Source organism: Ammodytes marinus (assembly GCF_949987685.1).
Source record: "Ammodytes marinus genome assembly, chromosome: 21".
Lineage (NCBI taxonomy): Eukaryota > Metazoa > Chordata > Actinopteri > Uranoscopiformes > Ammodytidae > Ammodytes > Ammodytes marinus.
The window spans coordinates 21,261,833-21,276,407 of record NC_137225.1 but is presented as its reverse complement, the minus strand read 5'-3'; the positions used below and the strand labels follow the sequence as shown (position 1 = coordinate 21,276,407).

Genomic DNA, 14,575 nt, shown 5'->3' with positions numbered 1-14,575 from the left:
CTGAGGTGGCTTGGAGGGGCTTTGTATTAAATCCTACACGTCAAAAACTAGCAGACATGCCCCAGCTGTTGCTACCGGGGCTGCAAATCATCTGATGTGCAGGTATGAAAGAGCTGACCCGGGGCCGTGGGACCCTGAGGGAGGGAGAGAGAGCACTGGATCCAATACAGTGCTGTTAACAAGTGCTAAGGGTGGTGACTGTGACTGGTGGAAGAAACAGTGAATGTGCTGAGACCGGGTTATTCAAACTGACAGAGGACAAGGTGTGAAAGCCCCAAAGATTTAAATGTTTTCAAAAAAATTCTAATTTCAAAATGAAAACACTAGGCCTGGCCCCTGGCTCCTGCCACAATGTGTCAATGGGGCAAAAAACAGCAAAAGCTTGCTGATATCTGAGACCAGCTTTTAAAGGAGCAGAGCAGCTGAGAAATACACCTCCACTCTGGCAAAGAGCTCATTCATGATAATTTTTAGCAAGGTGAGTTTATACCCTTATAAAGGCAGTTCAATAAGTAGTGGTTTACGCAAAAAAGTGGTCCACATGTTCCCAGTGCAGATTGACTATTATGACTATTGCATAAGAATATAGAGCCTTGCTGTTTGTTGTGCAAGGTTGGCAGGTCGCATCTGCTTTTCATTGAAATCTGCCACTGCAAAACAGGGACAATACACCAGTAAAGAAGAAGTGTGAGTTGGATTTATTTTAAAAAAACAAACATGATTGTACGCTTTTAGATCTAAGTATGCAGGGCTCTTTCTTCTCACACATCTTCAAACATGTGTGTAAACATGCTAGAAGCACACATGATCTAGACATGTGGATTGGAGCCACGGAATCTACACCTAAAAATGCATTATAAATGTATTGATTGTCTGTGCTGCACATTTTTCTGTATTCACTCTAGGTTTAGGTTTTATTCACTCTCTCTCTCTCAGCCTTACTGCATTACCGCCGTAATTGCACCGAAGTAACATTTTGATTTACAGCGCCGGGCGGCAATTAGCTGTTGTAAAGATTAAACTGCTGAATTTGTACTACAGCCTATAGTCAATCAGCTCACAGCCTGGAACTTCAGCATTGAAACGCAATACATATCTGAGTTATCTGTAACTTGTGGTATTCCCAATACAAACCACTGCATCCGTGGCAACTTGACAAGTGTGTTGCAGCAGCAGCATGCGTTTCATCACCAAAACAAGCAGACACAAACAGTCACTAATGTCCCTATTCACATTCTATCAGACACACTGTTGTGACAAAAGTTTGACGGGCTTCCGAGTGTTCAAATGAGGCGATCGAAAAGGCAACTTAAGAACTTACAAATATTAATAGAGGGAGGCTGATCTAGCAGGATGGGTGGAGAGACTCTGATTTAAAGTCCACCTCAGCCAGGGAACCTTGAGAGATGGTGAGTAAGTTATGAAGGAGAGCCTCAAGGACAACGCTGGTCCATTAAGAAAAAAAAAAACAGCAGCCCTCCTGTCAATATAACACTAACAGTCCAATTGGCCTGATCCGGGACGGGCGTTTGTCTCGTGACTGGGCGGTCAAAAGGACACTTAAGACTGCAGATTGTGAATAATATCTCAATCAACACAAGAGAGTTTTTTAAAGGTGGAGTCAGACATGTGTTGAAATGAGTGAATATCTCCTCAGTTACCGCTACCTGTCCGTACTAGTGTTAATACACAGCCTAGGCTCTGTCAGGTTGGTATGTAAACAAAGGGGCACAGCATTGCGAGGAACATGTCAATGTTCAGAGCCTAGGCTGTGTATAAACACTAGATGTTTTGCAGCACACACAGTACAGACATGTAACAGATCATGAGGAGATTTTTACTGATTTTGAAAAATTAAGTGATCTTCCATATTAGGCATTCTACAGAATCGCTGACTCCACCTTTAAGTCATTAACTAAGACTGACAAAACTGGCAACGATTCAGCTACAACATGCCAAGAGAGCACACACACATAGCTATTAAGTGCATCAGCATTATGCAAAACTCACGGGCCTAATGAAGAAGAGACATTGCTTACTATCACTCACTAAGCTACAGTAACACAGCCAAGATCCCACTCAACAGTTATTCAGTATATTCACACTATAGTATGCGTGCGGCATCATGTATTGCTTACCGATTTGGAGCTGGTGGTATAGATCTGCTGGGTGGCAACTAGCATTGACATGGCAAAAGCTCCTTCGACAATCTACTTTTGCTTCTTCTTTCCTTTTTCCCTCAGTACAGAAAAGTCCTTTAGAATGAGTGGGAGGCTTCACCCGAAGTGGTTTGGATTAGTGGAGCACCCCCTTATTCCAGCCAAACCGACCCCAAGAACACTTCCTCCGTACAGCCAATCAATCACATAGCGAGGGGGGTTCGGTGTGGTGATCCATTCGCCACTATGGGCTCTTTGGAAATGTGCATGTGTGCTCCCCGACTTCCCTCGCTCTCTCTGGGTGACTCTCTCTCTCTCTCCTGCCTACACCCCTCTTTTCCTCCACAGTGCGCTTTGTCTTTCCCTCTTTGACTTCTTCCCCACCAGCCTCTCCATCTTTCTCATCGACTGCGCTCCCCTCACACGGTTTATCAGTCCTTGTCTCTCCAAGGCAAAGTCGCCTCCTTGAAAAACTCTCACTTTGGAGTAAAGCTGGAAACATGTCTGTGTGTTCGGCTGTACTCTCTACCTTACCCTGACTATTTCTCTGGCTTTTCCCTGTACCTTTCTCCCCTCCAGCTAAGCTCTTAGCCCAAGAGAGACTGGGTATATTTTAGTTTTTTTGGCGGGTTCCCCTGAACTAAAATTGGGGGATTCAACATTATCTGTTGGACTAGCCATCGTGGGAGAGGCATCTGCCAGCATAATCAGCCAAAGCGGCAATCTTTGCATCTTCATTTTCGCTCAATTGAGTGAGGCAAAGGTGTGTGTGTGTGTGTGTGTGTGTGTGTGTGTGTGCGCGCGTGCGTGCAAACGAGAGAATGTGTCTGTGTGAGAGTATGTGTGTTTTTTCTGTGTGTGTGTGTGTGTGTGTGTGTGTGTGTGCGTGTGTGTGTGTGTGTGCTTAAAATTGGCAGGTGGGCAAAGAGACAGAGAGATAGTTGAAGGCAAGGTGAGGGAAACAGAAGAACAGACGCGAAACACAAACGGTCTGTGTCATGGAAATAGAAATTGCAGAAATGTAGCAACACATATATATGTTATGGGAAAATAATAATTATGATCAATTACCTTTATACAGTGCTTTTCTATACACTCAAAGACGCTTGAAAGTTGTTGTATGATGTTTGCTTGCAGGCCTCAAGTTATTGCATATTGAAACATGCCTAAAATGAAACTTCTACTAGATTTTGTGTTTTTGCAGGGCTCCAGCTAAATGAGGTGTCTGCTGCTGTCCACCCATCTGAAGATCAATTTAATCAGTCCCTGTGATGGCCTATCATAAAGTGCTGCTGATATATCCCTGCCACCATTCGACCCTTGTAAATTACCCACATCTCTCTTTGGAAGATGGAATATGGTGGTGCACTATGCCCAGGGACCAATCTAAACTTTATGTAATGTTTATAGCTACAGTGTGGTATGCCAAAGTGCCAAAATAGAACACAGTACGCTTGCCCCCAAACACAAGTGGCCTGAACCAGAGAGGCTAGTAAATACGAAGCAGTGAAAAGACTGAGGCAGGGAGAAGAGAAAAGATTGAATGGGTAGACTCAGAGCAGCACAAACGCTTGTGATAAAAAAAAAAACTATTCTAGTTTAATTTGCTTGGTCAATATTGGCCCAGCTCTGCAAACTCTAAGGGTCCACTTGACTTAGACAAGAAAAGAGCAAGGGACAATACACTGCCTGCTCCTGATTCAAACTATTACAAGGTTCACAGGAATGCAAGCAAATGTTACCATTGGTATTTCTATTACAACATAGAATAGGAAGTTCAAGTGGCCATGGAGTGGGTTGAAGGAAAGTATAAAGGAACTATAAGCTCACTATTCTGAATGAAAATATTTTCTTTAATAAAAATGAAGTAATTTGTCAGAACAAATGGCCAATTAATGAGTATGCTAAAATGAAGTGCTTAAAGCTTTTCAACATTGATCCCGATAAATCAGTTCAGGTTATCTGCCAATCCAGTACCAGCGCTCTCTTTTCCCAATTTTAAAATCTGTATGCAAGAAATAATGGAAGTCAATGGAATCATATACTGTATAGATATTTTTTTCTTTTTCTGTATTGCAATATAAGGCTTTTTTGGAAGTTCATAATACGTTCACAAGGAAACTACATTCAGTGCAGATCAATCACATCATGGTCAATACCACATTTTATTTATTCATTACCGGTGTGTGTACAAATCTGTCATATTGGATCAATGCAGCCTTGCCCGAAACCACTTATCTTTTATTTACACGTCCACTGCCGTTACCTCCTTTACAACACCAACAATGCTTTTTAAAAAGACGGTCAAAAAGTGTCATCCATCACCCCTGTTTGGACAATGCCTTAATATTGCATCTAGATACAGGAAATATGTTTTGAAGTAAACGTAATGTCAGCTTGATTTTGAATATTTAGTAACATAATGAGAAAATGTTATTTGTCAACATATCTGGCAAGTCAGCGTTTGGTCATTTGTTTTCCTCTTGTATCTTCAAGGCATCGTCAAGACTTGTCTCAGGTTAGGTAAAGAACAGTGGCCTCAAGACACGCCATGTTGATTAGCAACCAAGACACATCCCCAACCTTAAACGACCATCTTTCAAATTTGCATATCTTGATTTAATTCACTGTTAATTAGCAACGTCCCTTCATAAAGATGTTCTGCAATAACGAAGATAATGAAACAAAGAATGGACACACATTGTATCCTTAATAGCTGGAGGGTATTTTAAAGCAAAGCTATTAAAATAAAACTAGAAGAGGTTTTCAGTGTGCAGTAAAAATAAAAAATAAAAGTATCAGCAACCTACCAACAGAAGCAGATTGGAAAACAGTGAGGCATTTTACTAAAATATCATCCAATGGACATAAAACAGGGGAACTTGGAAGAAAAGAAAAGAGAAAGAAACGATTCCATTAAAAGCCTGGCGTCAAATTCACCTGAGGCAAATCCAAGCATATAATTTTATAGTGAATACATTATGGTTATCCAGGTATGAATCCTGCTCTCTGAGTGACATTTTCAGGAAATCATGTTGGAGAAACTCAGCGGGTCCATCTGTTCCATGCAGAGACCTGGCACACACACACACACTGGCAAAGCATTCTTCACCTTGACGTCAGATGTTTCATTCCACACAGCCAGTTATTGCCACAGCCACAAAGGAAGAAAAAGCATTTATCCGACATGTAGCCCTTTCTTTAAATTGCTTGTATTTTATGGTTTTGGGAGACTCAGTAGACCTTGTGATAAGTAGCATTCGATTCATGAGAACTAAAGTGTTGGAATTAACTCGCTAGATGGATTTCCTAGTTGGATTAGCTGTTTGTTTGTCGAATTATGGTGATAAATTAACAAATCGTTCATCAAACGCTCCCCAGTCATTTTTTGGCCAGTCAAAAAGTGTTTTAATTAATACACAAGTTTCAACTTTATCCCTTTGTTTTATTTGTGTTAGACTAATTGGAGCTAAACACATTCACTGTTTTCTTACTTCAACCTCATTAATTAAAAGTAATTGAATTGATTTCCCCCCCTCAGAATTACAGGACAGATTTGAGTTTCTATGCAAAGTTATGTGACAAAAACAGAGAATGCGGCGAAAATATGTGAACATATACCAAAAGTCATTAAATATGAACAAAATAATTGTGAATAATACATGGTTGTAGGAGTATCAAGCACAGGTCTTGTATTTTGCCTGGGCTGTAAACTAATACCTGGGTATAGCGACACGGATTTGCACCTCAACCCCCTTTTAAAACCATTTATTCCATTATTGGCCCCTGACTTTTCAATTCCCCCAGATCGCAGGAACGGAGCACCGAGACAAAATGAAAAAAAAAGTCCCTGAGGTCTGAAGAAGCACTGAAGGCAATTCCAACATATTGTCGACGTCGAATATATAGCCTGGATTGTGGTAGAGCCGGCCAGGTAAAACTAGACTATACCCTGCCTAAGGAGAGAAACGGAGCTGGAATGAAACCCATAATTAGGTTTTCTCTAAAGGTACAAAAAATGGTGGTAAGAAAAAAAAACCTACAGTGGGCTTCTGTGAACGCTTTGGAAAGGGCAAAACTGGCAAATATATTCCCAGCATCATTTGGTTCAAAAACAGAAAAGCAAAACATATTATTCAAAGTCATCCCCCCTATAAGAAAAGCCAGCATGATGCGGTACAAATCCATTTACAAATATAGCTTTCCCATTTTTATGATTAGCAAAGCAGTTCAGCATTTGGCTAATTTAACCTGGCCCTCTGAATTGAATTTGTATTACCGGCATAGTTAATAACTTGACATTCAGCGTATGACGCCGTGCTATTCAGATAAGTGATGGGCCTTTCTTTTGAACACCCACATGCTTCTATGCCAAATGGCCCCATTGCTCATAATAAAAAACCTGTGTCTGCGAGACTTGCCGCTGTTATATGTTAAAGGAATTGTTATTAATAGGACCATCACGGTAAAATGCTAGTCCCATATGTAGATACACAGCAATAAAAGTCGAAACAATCTTTGGGGAGGATTTGTGAAGATAAAGGGAAGTCTGCAAAAGCTTTCCATGCAACCAACGGCCTGTGAATAAAATATCAAAGTTTTGACTTGGCTCCAAGTTGTCTTCTCTCTGGTGGCTCAGCTCTATTACCACAGAGACAGTATGGAGGAGAACAGAGTTAGGATAAGTACACTGTAGAGAAAAGGATTCTTTCATTTTTTTAAATACAGAGGACAGTGACTGACACTTCAGATACAAAAACTCCCTGAAACACAGAGCAACTTAGCAATATGGTGGCGCTCACCCATGGGCAAAAATCACTTCAATCCATCATGGTTTGAGAGCAATGGCCTCGCTGGGGTTCACACTTTGAGCAATCCAACATGTTTAAAGAGAGGAAGAAGTGATTACCCGATTAATTTTTTAAAGTTGAGGAAAATATGGGAAGAAAATGCAATAAAACATTTTAATTCATACCACACAAATAAAATTAAATTAAAAAAAAAGTAAACACTTCTATGTAGCAGATTTGTGAATATTTGTGTTGTAGATGTGTTTGACCCACTCATTCAATTGTTAAACAAAATCTCATCCTTCCTTTGAAATAGTCAGGGAATTCACAAACCCCAAGTAATAAGAGAAGTGTGGCAAAAATCTCCAGTGCAAGATGAAGCTCCTTTAATTAAAGTTAAAACGGGAGCACATAGTTCAGCAGTGGAAAAAAAATATTCATTTGATGAGAAGTCAGCAAAGAGATGAACTCAACTCAATACTGCAGTCAACAAACAATCCGTCTTGGACAGAACAGATGAGAGACAATGGATGCTCCCCTTTGACTAATCGCCTTTAAAGCCGACTGTCTTGCCTGACGCGAAAGGGCAAAGCAATTCACTGACACCAACAAACAACTGGACCGCTCACTCAGCCGAGCGCGAGGGTGTTTTAAGTAAAACGCTAAGACATTAATCCAAGGCACCTCTCCTCCATTAGCCTGGGCTTGTCAGAAGTGAAATTGGAGTGAGTAAAAGCCCCACTTTGCTGGCATATAGCGGCAGAGAGTAAAAGCTTCGGGTGGAGGACTTTACATCGCTCATATCTCTTAGTTCTAGAGTTTAGAGCTACAGCGCGTAACTTCTGCATATAAATGAATGTCTGTTACATTCAAGCCATCGTCAAATGAGTTCACACAAAGTTGATTAAGCCTATCAGCTCCACAACACACTCTCTCTCTCTGTATTTTCTCAGTGTGGCAGTGTTTACAAACTGGTGTCACAGGAAAGCTCAAGAAGCACCCGAGAAATGTTTCAGTTGTTGATTCTACTGCTAAGAAAAAAACCTGGACTTACAGCAGAAGGTAAAAAATCCATGCGTGATCACCGAAAGCTTAGCTCATGTAGATGTGCCGAAAGTGTTTTTGTAATAACTCAGAATTTCTCATGGGGGCGATACAAGTTACGCACTGTAGCTTTAATTTCTCCATACACCCACTGTGTAGTTTGTTTTAAATAGTAGGGGATGAATCCAAGGTCAAAACCACTCCTCCATTGATCTCAACGCCAGGGCAATTCAGCTGCGTATGATTGATGACGGTCTAAGCCAATCAGGTGGCATGGGGCAGCAGACGCCAAATATGGAGACAGATGTAAGAGCATGTGCATCGCTTTTAATAACACAAAGGCTCGTAAGGCAGCGACTCAAGGTAAATGACAAGCAGTAGCAGGACCAAGATAATTCACTATAGCAATGTCAGACACTACGTGATGATGTGGTTTACTGCATCTGCTCTGCGCCATCAAAAAAGTAACTGTAAATGGATTTCTTTCAACTTTAAAAGAGGTTTTGGAACAATATGGCAAAGGGCAAATAGTTAAGTTTGTAGCGCAGTTTAGAGTTTTAAAAGCAGCAGGAGTTCGGGAGGTTATTTTTAACTGGAAACCGCGGACAGGAACAAACCGAGAGTCACACTCCGTGTCGTGACTGATTTCCTGAACACTGGCTCACAGGGTCGGCTGTTCATGCTGTTTTTAAAAGGCCTCCGTCTTCCTCTCTTCTTTTATTTATTGTAGCTAAAAACATCTTCTTGTGAACAAAAAGTAGCAACTTGTACGTACTAACATTTTAAAGTAGAATGTAAACGCTAGGAAAATAATGATCACTTTTTTAGTTTGTCAATAATCAAAGTGATATAATGTAACCGCAATTTCTTAATTTAATTATTATCTAGAAACTAACCTAGTATGGATATTGTAGTATATGACATTTTGTATATATTCAACATTTCTCTTAACAATTGAGATGTAGACTCTTTTAACATTCTGTACTGACTTAAGGCAATGGAATGTGGAATTTCATCAATTTCAAATGAAAGTATGGCTCCTTTTCCCAAGTTGCAGCCCTCAGAAGTTACAAAGTAAAACTTTTTTTCTTTTTTTTTTCAAACAACCTATGAATTTTGTATAAACTCTCATTATTCTCCTTCCAGATGTCTAGACTGGAGGCTGGTCACTTTATTGATGCTTGCAGCTATAATTTAATTCTGCCTCTGTCGCTGGGTGACCATGACCTTATATCATAAACCCTGTGAACCTTTAGGGGGCTATCTCCTGGCCAACCGCAGCACAACACCTATCCATCCTGGACGGACAGCTATACACCCTGGAAATGAAAGGTAAAGTAAAGGAAAATCCCTCTTACACTACCAGTTATGATGGATTTTTTTTGTTGGGTGTTTTGCCTCCTCTACTTTCTACTTAAAGGCCTACTTCACCGGTTTGAATATGTATTGAATTCTGAGATCCTATGTAGTATAAATGTGCAAAAATGTTTTAAATCGGTTCATCCTAGCCTGAGAAAAGGCAGAAAGAGTGTTTTAAAAAGTAAGTTTTTTTTTAACCCTATATTTCTCTTTCTGTGATGTCACGAGAAAGAGAAATATAGGGTTAAAAAAAAACTTACTTTGTAAATATTACTGTGATGTCTTTTACTGTGACATCACAGTAATATTTACAAAGTACGTTTTTTTTAACCCTATATTTCTATTTATGTGATGTCACGAGAAAGAGAAATATAGGGTTAAAAAAAACACTCTTTCTGCCTTTTCTCAGGCTAGGATGAACCGATTTTAATTTTTTTTGCACATTTATACTACATAGGATATCAGAATTCAATACACCTTCATATTCAAACCGGTGAAGTAGGCCTTTAAGTTGATATTTGTGTTGCTTGTATATAACAGGTGTCAGCTCTTTGCATAATGAGTGGGACAATTAGAAAACTAAAGCTTTGTGTCTTGCAGAAAAGGACAAATCAAACCACTTACTTCAAATGAGTCTTGCAACTTGCAGTTTTAATGGATTATGATCCATTTAAGCTGCCGTTCCAGGAAGATTTTCTTTATCATTGCTCCGTGCTCTTACTAAAGAGCAATTTCATCTCATCAACGATTCAAACTGGAAAGTCTAGACAGAGGCATTGTTCATTAAATCCTTAAGAGTGACACCGCAATGTTATTTTCTTCTGCTATGAAACTAGATATTTAGCCGTCTTGGAAATATATTGTGATATAATATGATGACTTATCATGTAGATTGGGCCTGCGCATAAGTACACGTTACTGGCAGTGAACCAAATGACAAAAGTGCTGCAGAATGATATAAGATTTCAGTAGCATCTGTTGTTTTTTTGTGTGTGGGACAATGTTCCTTCTAAAATTGTATCAGTTACGCGTCTAAACTGATTAGTTCTGATTTAGAAAATTGTCTGCAAGTAAAGTGGTTATAAGGAACTTTTAGTTTTAGTTGATTTTAGCCGGAACCAATTGAAAGAGTAAGGGCCGCAAATGCGTCACATTGAGGTATTGTGTGTGACTGTGTTAGATTAATAATGATAATATGACAATGGGTGAAGCAGAGTACACTTTTCTTTAGTATCGTTTGGGGAAACAGGATCTTCTGGTTTGCCCAAAACGTAGCATGTTCTGGTCTTCAGCCTGCTGTAAATCAATTTATCTAGGCTCCCTGAAAATCAGCTCCATGCAAAGGCCTTAATAATAACTATATAAAAGCAATGTTGTTTCCGCTGATGCCCTTGTTTGCTGTAACAGGTCCAATATGATGTTTAAGTAAAGTCAAAACTTCAGAGTGGAGCCTGAGAACACAGAGTGATGGTTCAATCTAAACAGACAAGGAGACAACCAAACAAACCAAGATCTCCAGAAAAGCACGGCTGACAGATACAAGAGGCAGAAGAGTGTGTGTGTGTGTGTGTGTGTGTGTGTGTGTGTGTGTGTGTGTGTGTGTGTGTGTGTGTGTGTGTGTGTGTGTGTGTGTGTGTGTGTGTGTGTGTGTGTGTGTGTGTGTGTGTGTGTGTGTGTGTGTGTGTGTGTGTGTGTGCACGCTGCCAGTCAACCATCACCATGTTTCCTTGTAAACTGGTTCAGATAGCCCCCCCCCCCCCCCTCTCCTGTCCCGATTGCATTCCCCACACTTCTCCCCAGAGATTAGCAGACATGTGGGACTGGGTACACACACAGGGGATATGCGATGGTGGATAGAAAAATAGCACAGTCCTATCTCGTTCTCCGTCTCCACCTCCTGTGTGTGTTGTGTGTGTGTGTGTGTGTGTGTGTGTGTGTGTGTGTGTGTGTGTGTGTGTGTGTGTGTGTGTGTGTGTGTGTGTGTGTGTGTGTGTGTGTGTGTGAGTGTGAGTGTGAGTGTGAGTGTGTAGTAAGCACCATGGGGGATATCGAGACAGACATATCCCTCCTAGAATGAAAGGGTCATTCCAGTCACACAGGCCCCGAAAGGTAAACGTGGTCTGAGTTAGCAAGCAGCTCCATGTTTTATTGTGGGAGAGAGACTCAAAAGGCATGGTTAACACACAGTGGAAAAGCAATAAAGGGCAACTGCTCTGCTCACACTATACTGACAACCTCTTTGGGGGTGCTCTACCCGGGCCACAGAAATACTTTGGCTTATTTGCTATTGTTTGTGAAGCCCTGACAAAGTTTTTCCCTGTAGAGGTTATACATTGCTTCCCCCCTCAATGCATTTCCTCACACAGCCAAGCATTAGAAGGCATTTTATATTTGGGAGATATGAAGCGCTGTCAGTGCCCCCCAAGCCTTATCAGTCATTTATTTGTGCGAGCGATTATGCGAGAGATAAAAAAAATAAATAACTGACGCGTTGAATTCTCTCTCTCCCGTCCCTGGTAGGTGTGCATGACAGCAACTTAGATCAATATTAGTTCAATATTGTGTTAGGTGTGCTCAAGTCATACACGCTTGTAAACAAAGCCAATATTTGCCCAGTCAGAGCCTTTATAAAAGATTTGTCATTGCTGCATGCATTGAAGCAATCTGTGATGCTCCGGTACGCCGGATTAGCCATTCCACCTCCGTCAACCTGCAGTTGTCTCCCTTCTTTTGATAAGAACTGAATAAACAAGCGACGTACACACACACACACACACACACACACATACAAACACACACACACACAATCCCTCACTCCAGGTGTCACTACACCTGAGTAATAAATAAACACAACAGTAAACTGAAGGCATACTGCGTCTCCCATTAATGATAACAACAACCGCAGTCAAACAAACTCCTCAGACAGCTGCTGCAGTCCACCTTGGTCTTTTGTATTCCCTCCTGTGTAAGAGAGACATGCAGAAATGTCAATAACATATTTGTCTAGTGAGACGCCATTATCTCTGTCTGGATTCCATAACAGAGTCATACTGAGGCAGAGCATGGACAGAAGCCCGTGGTTCACACTAGCAGGAGCTCAGTGTAGAAAATGTGGATATATTTCCCCAGGGACAATGTGGCTTTCTCCATTGCAAAAGAAAATCCCTTCTCTGAAAAAAAAAAAACATTTTGCTCAATTTAGCGATGAAGCAGCACAGTCCCGACTACCAGAAAATGAATTTCCCCTCGACTGTGAATTTCAATGAGGGCCTTAGTTGCATATAGTCTACATGGAATGAAGAGCTAATTCTGCAATTACACTGCAGCCTAAATGGCCAATTAGTGGCGCTGTACACCAAGGTGGAGATTTAGTTGTAACATTTTCTGCTAAAGACAGATGTTTTATAAAAATGCATAAAATAAATTTCAATTAAAAAGTCTTGTCAAAAGTTTTCTTATTTAGGTGGACCATTCCTATGCTGCTTATTAGTTTAATTTATTTCAGTACAGTGCGAGCGCATTGGAAACGGGGGAAATTTGAATTTAATCATAATTAAGAGAAAAACATTTTGACAAGTACATCTGTTACACACTCGGGTATTTACTGTGGCACATGAAAGCCTCGACAAACGCTGACAGAATTGCCACCATTTGCATATTCTAATTAAAAGACACAAACTACAGTAACTTCATTATGCACCAAGCAATTTCTGTTGAGTCTGTGTTCTGTTAAGATAAAGTTTTTTTTGTCGAGAAAAGGGATTCAAAAATGTTTTTGGAGTCCGTTCTATGCTTTGGTACGTCGCCTAAAATGTCAGCAGATTTAGGGGAATGTTGATGTGTTGCAGAAAATGGCACTTTGGATAATTGCGGCTCAGCTGATTGGCCCGCCTGTGATTTTGCTTTTTATTATTTACTCTGGCGCATGATGTGCTGCGTGGCTCAGTGTGTGTGTCTCACTCAGTGTGCCCCCTACGGTGCATTATCTCTCTCGCTGTTGTCGCCAGGGCCGAAACAAAATTGGACGCACAATTGACTAAGTGTGACAATTATCCTGAATATTTCGCAATCATATCTGGATTTTGATAATGGGACTCATAAACCACAGCATTATGAATTTGTCTTATCTATGAAGAGCTGGCTGTGCATGAGTTTTTTTTTTTTTTTGTATCCAGCAGCTTCCTGTTTCAGTTGGTATGAATAAAGGCCAAAACATTTGAAGCGCTGGTCAATTTTAAGATGTTTGGCCATTTTGCTTCCATAACATGTCTTATTTTATACTAGTGTGAATAAAAAGGTCCAAAATGAACATTTAGGTCTGTTTCCATCAATATATTTCTCCTATACAACCACCTTTAACGGCCATTATCTCGACATTGGTTGGTTTTAATCATCTGAACCAAAAATCTCATGCCTTTTCTCATGCCTCCCTTCGCATTTGTTATTTAGGTTCATCAAAACAATGTGGGATTGGGTTGAGGTTAGGGCTTCCTAGACACCATTTCTTTATGTAATTGGCTTTCTGGGTGCACTTTTGTCTACAAAAACACTGTATGCTGCAGCATTACATTTTCCTAATTGGAAGTAAGGGGCCGAGACCAGAACATGAAGTAGGAAAAAAAAAGCAGTGTCCACATATTTATGGCTCTGTTGTGTACATAGAGTTTGTGTCCATTTAATTGTGGCCAAGCACAACAACTAAGATTATACTCTACTAATGATTAATTGGGCTACAACTTTGGGAAGCATTTGCAAATGGCCGTACAGCAAGGGAGTGAGGGAGTAAGGAGGAGTAATAACAGCTATTTACAAAGAACAACTTGGCTGGAAGGGAGTAGGTGAGACAGATAGAGAGAGAAAGAGAGAGAGAGAGAGAGATAGAGAGAGAACATGTGGTCAAGACGAAGACAGAAGCGAGAGACAGACGGAGAGAAAAAGAGAGGGCAAGACTTGGCATTGACTTCCTTTTTTACTTCAGCCAGAGTGCAAGCTGGGACATATGGCTGTTGGCCCTGGCACCGGTCACTTCAACTTTTTTATTAAGAGTGACTAAAAAAAACACACACACAAGTGATGTCGCCATTAAAATATTCTGCAAGTTCAGGGCTAATTTTTGTAATGTCTGCTAAATAAAATGTGCATCCGTAGGTATTTCCTTAATGGAAATATATTAAAAGTGGTATTTTTTTTATAAATAAATATGGTCCATTGTATAGGCCGCTA

General features: G+C 40.4%; 1 protein-coding gene across 1 annotated transcript in view; it reads left to right on the top strand.

Moving 5' to 3' along the window:
• Nucleotides 1-8,037, top strand: part of LOC307267975 (collagen alpha-1(XV) chain-like) — a 240,457-nt gene extending 232,420 nt beyond the window's left edge. The window contains exon 45 of the transcript XR_013845430.1: nt 8,012-8,037. The gene's annotated coding sequence lies outside the window, so the exon portion shown is untranslated. The remainder of the gene's footprint in view (nt 1-8,011) is intronic.
• The last annotated feature ends 6,538 nt before the right edge of the window (nt 8,038-14,575 follow it).